A 5,379-nucleotide genomic window follows, 5' to 3' on the forward strand; every position below is an offset into this window, starting at 1 on the left:
GGAGCTACTACTTCTCAATCAAGTAGCTCTTCAGTTTGCACACAATGGCTGCTTCCCAACAGCCCTCAGCAGACTAGATGGTCACCCATCCAAGTGCTAGCCAAACCCAACAGCACTTAAATTCTGTGATCTGACGAGGACTGGTGATACCACTGTGGCAAGGCTGTTGGCCATCAACAATTACTTATATACTAATTTGTTGTGTTTAATAATACTACTGATTAAATTGTTTTTGATTCTTTTCAGAATATAATGCTCCTGAACAGTACAAAATATTTGGATGATTTGATAAATCAACAGCATCAAATCGTTTAATCATGTCTTTCATACTACACTGTTTTTCAGTTAAAAAAATCACCTGTCCATTTATGTACCTTCATATGACCTACCACCAACTGTTAATTTATCTCCATCAAAAATTTACTTGCAGTTTACTAAGAAATTCAATTGTGCTAACACATCTTAAACCAAAAACTTGATCCTGGCTATGGTTGGAGTATTCTAGCGTTTTTTAACTTACAGATATTTTCTTAACATTAACCTCACTTACTTATTTATGAGGTTTTCTGTCTTGACCTCTCCTTCATATACAGTCAGTACACCTTGTATTTCTAATTCATTTTAAGTACAGCTGTGTGGCAGACTTTCAAACTGCTTAACTGGTGGTGTGTCATCATACTCATCAAAATTGTGATAAGGAATCTTGTGTTATTTTAACCTCTCTGTTTTCTTCAATAGCTTTAAGCACACTATCACATAAAACTTCAATTATTTTATTAGTTTATTCGATTGCATCAATAACTGGATCAGCCTCTTTTTCATATTTTTCATACTCTGTTCTCAGTCGTTTGTTCCATTTTTTAAAATTCCTCTTGTTCCTTTACCTTTCTATTTTGACAACCATTATCAACACAATATGGGTCAGATTTTGAAAACATTTATTAAAGCTAAAAACAATACTTTGTTTAGAAATTTATTTTTCATATGTCTGTACATACCTTCCTTAGGCTAGATAGTTGTGTCTGTTGTAAAAGAACTTAATTACATTTCTTATAACATTTGCCTTTCAAAACACATAATTTTAAATCGTCACCAACAAATTAATGATAAATGACACATAAATTTGTCTTACACTGAAGAACCATGAAACTGGTACACCTGCCCCATATCGTGTACGACCGTCATGGACATACAAATGTGCCACAAGATGCTCAATAATGTTGAGGTCTAGCAAGTTTGGTGTCCAGCGGAAGTGTTTAAAATAAGAAGAATGTTCCTGGAACCACTCTGTAGCAATTCTGGATGTATGGCGTGTCGTATTATCCTACTAGAATTGTCCAAGTCCGTCACAATGCGCAACGGACACAGATGGATGCAGGTGATCAGACAGGATGCTTACACATTTGTCACCTGTGAGAGTCATATCTAGACATATCAGGGGTCCCATATCACTCCAAATGCACTCGCCCTACACCATTACAGAGCCTCCACCAGCTTGAACAGTCCGCTGCTGACATACAGGGTAGATGGATTCTTGAGGTTGTCTGAGTAACCATACACGTCCATCCACGTGATACAATTTGAAACGACACTCTTCTGGTCAGGCAACATGTTTCCAGTCATAAACTGTGCGATGTCAGTGCTGACAGGTCCAGGCGAGGTGTAAAGATTTATCTTGTGCAGTCATCAAGGGTACAAGAATGGGCTTTTGGCTCCAAAAGCCCTTATCGATGATATTTCGTTGACTGCTTCGCTTGCTGACAACTGTTGATGAACCAGCATTGAAATATGCAGCAATATGCAGAACAGTTGCACTTCTGTCACGCTGAATGATTCTCTTCAATTGTTGTTGTTCCTGTTCTTGCAGGATCTTTTTCCAGCCTTTGCCAGAGATTCGATGTTTCACCCAGATTTGTCTCAGTGGATATCTGATATTCATGGCACACTCATGAAATGGTAATATGGGAAAATCCCCACTTCATCTCTACCTGGGAAATACTGTCTCCCATCCCTCATTCACCAACTATAACACCATGTTGAAACTCACTTAAATCTTTATAACCTTTGTATGGCGTCCAATTTTATGGATCTTACATGATCTTGATCCATAACAGGGTGATACATTATGAGACCCTCAGAAAATAATAGTTATATTGTATCAACAAAAGGCAATTGCAGTTAATCTCATGTACCGAAAACTAACAAAACAATCTCAACTGATGTAGGCAATGGCATGGAACAAACAAAACGAGACACATTTTAGAGATAAACCGAGCAGGTGGTTAATGATATTGAAAAACTCTGATTTAGCAAGAGAACAGCGAGCATCAGTGCAGAAAGGGATAAGGCCAGAAAAATACATTATTCCTTTTAATGCAAATAAGGCCGGACCTGAGGGTAAGCGGATGAATGTCATTAACAGGGCTAGGCTGTGACCCAGCAAGAGGAATAAAAATGTATTCAACTCTAGCGAGACAGTGATTGGCTGACACTGTACTAGGCGACACAGACATGACAAAGTGGGGAGATCCCCATTATATAAAAACACTTTGAGACCAAAATACTCTGTCTATCTCTCTCTCTCCCTTCTCATGGCGGACCACACAAGTGTGTCGAAATAAGTAAGGGTGTTGAGAGCTTTCCTTTCTGCAAAGTGAGGATGATACACCTCGCATATCATGGTGACAGATAGCAAAGTGGTAGTTAATTATTCCAGCAGGAATTTTTATGGGCAAAGAAACTGTGCACATTGCACCAACCCATAGTGAGTGAGGAATAGTCATTATTTCGTCTAGGGAAAGATTAACGCTCTATGGAATGGAGGAAAGTTGCGACAGTGAGTGCAGTCAAGATCAGAGTGGGAAATTAGAGTTTCATATCCAGCATGGAGACAACGCCATTGGAGATGCCACTTTGTAAAGTACCATCGCACATTATGCACAGCAGATGTGGAGTCTAGATTTTGCTCACTCCAACTTGTGTACGATTTGACCACTGAATATCCAAAGCTAGCATACTGACCTACCCGCACATTGCATACATGACATTTTTTCTTCATTGGTTCAAACAGTAAATTTATTCTCCACCAACTCAGTGCAGTGACCAGCTACGACAACGCAGATTTAAATGAGCTGATGAGGATTTTTAATAATCATTCTTTCCTGTGACAAAAAATTTTGTTTTGCAGAGATAACAATTTTAATAATCGACATTTCCATATGTCCAAGAGTTAAATATTTTGTTGCCAAGTGTCTAAAGTAATTGATCAAGATTGTTGTTTATCTGTTGAACCCGCAAAGCAACAGTGGATAAATTACATATAGTATAAAAACGGGAATAGCTGTGTTGCCTTTCTAGAATAGATACCAGGCTTTCACTTTTATGAATTCATGCATTCTAGGTACGTGACAGCATCATTTTTTATGATTTTTGTTACGAGCTGCATCTGATATTAGCAACCTTACGGGACCAGGCTCATATTTATTTAGAATGTCTGCTTGACAGCCTGGGCTTGAGAAGAAAGTTCAGATGTTTTGTCCATTTGCTCACTAAGTGTTAAGCTAATGTTGAGTGGTCAATTCGAGGGTGAATTACTCCGAAGGGTGGAGGAATATTGAGTGGTACTTAAGTAAATAAATTAGTGAACTCAAAGTGAAGTAGAAATTAGAATATAAATGAAAAACTTGGGCCAAATGTAACAGTTGTGATACTAAATGTAACTGAGTTTTCCCTTTTGATGCTAGTCAATTGTCAGGACGAGCATTCTAAAGCATTATGACAGGGTGAAAATACTAAATTACTTAATTTTTCTCTCTTAACAACATGTGGGCAGGGTGGGTTCTTCCTTGGCTCGGGTATGAGGTCGAATGAAACATCATTTTTACATAAGATAACTTTTATTGAAGATTTGTACAACTGTTTCTTACTCGATGTTCTGGCTCAGAGAGCGGCAGCTGTGTCGTTTTCAAAGTCTTCTGCTGCTGCGGCGGCGGCGGCGTCTGATTACGCTTGGCAGTGTGTATCTCGTGTCGCCATCTCGCCCAGCTGACTGGAGACGCGCAGCGCGAGGTGGCCCGTTTAATTATTGCGAGCGAAGTTGGGGATCGGATGGTGATACCTTGGATGTGGCGTCCCAGTGTTTCTCTTCTCTATGCGGTCGCGTGTGTTGTGCGTCCACCAGCGGAGCGGCGCTGCGGGGGAAGGCCAGTGTCCTGGACTTGAACAACGGACTCCCGCTTGCCAGTTTTCGGCTGTCAGATCTTCATCCCAGCTCACAGGTGACTGCTGACGTGAGGCCGTCTCCTTCCCGTCCTCACGAGTAACCCGGGTACGTAAAAATCAGACTTCAAATACCTTTTAACTTCTGTCTTCTGGCGCCGAGGCTGCTGCTTGCTATTCCATTTCAGTGGCGGACTTGGTGCGTCTGTGCATGATGCAGTCTCTTCTTGCATGACGATCTTCAGCACCGAAACTGACTGAAATCTACCGCTACGCTTCTTCACTTTTTCATCTTCTTCGTCTCTCATCTCTTGGGCCAACTGCGTCTCGCGTATTTATTCACTTCAGTTTACTGGAGGTGAAGGACTTCACGGTCATTGCCTCTTCTGTCACGTTGAAAAGCTTCTCGAAGAATCTTCTTAATGTCGTTTATTGGCTCTTGGAATGTAGGCGAGGGCCTTTGCTCACGTGCGACAACTGAGAAACACGTGAGCCTGTCGGGCGATGTCCTGACGGCTGAATCGACAGCGCCCACTTATGTGGAACTTGCTGACTTCACGGTCATTGTCTCTTCTGCTCTGCTGTTCTGCCCGCTGTTTGCCAGTATGTAACTCTCTAAACTAAACCAAGTTTTTCATTTATATTCTAATTTCTACTTCACTTTGATTTCACTAATTTATTTACTTAAGTGCCACTCAACATTCTTCCACTCTTCCGAGAATTACGCCCTCGAATTTACCACTCAACATTCCGCCACTCTTCACACGGCAAAAACACTAACACAAGCAATGAAAACTCTCGACTTAGAAGATTACACACGCTTCACATTAAGTATGTTGAAAATACTTTATCACTTTACTAAAGCACTGTACGGTTATGAATCACATAGTGTACACATAAATCGTTGTAATAAGTGTAACAAATCTTGATGATAATGAATAAACAAAAATAGATTATTCACTTAGAAAGTTACATAGCAACTCCCGTTCAATCTACCCTATATTAATGGAAGAATATCTATTCTACAGTATTGTTTACTTTAACATAAGACTGTTTAGTAAAGAGTGAAGTACAATAAACAAAATTAATACACTATTGCTCAAAAGTAACCACTGAAGTACACCAGTTAAGAGTGTGGTATCCAGTTAACAGGGAATGATG

Source organism: Schistocerca americana, chromosome 3 (assembly GCF_021461395.2).
Source record: "Schistocerca americana isolate TAMUIC-IGC-003095 chromosome 3, iqSchAmer2.1, whole genome shotgun sequence".
NCBI classification, from domain to species: Eukaryota; Metazoa; Arthropoda; class Insecta; order Orthoptera; family Acrididae; genus Schistocerca; species Schistocerca americana.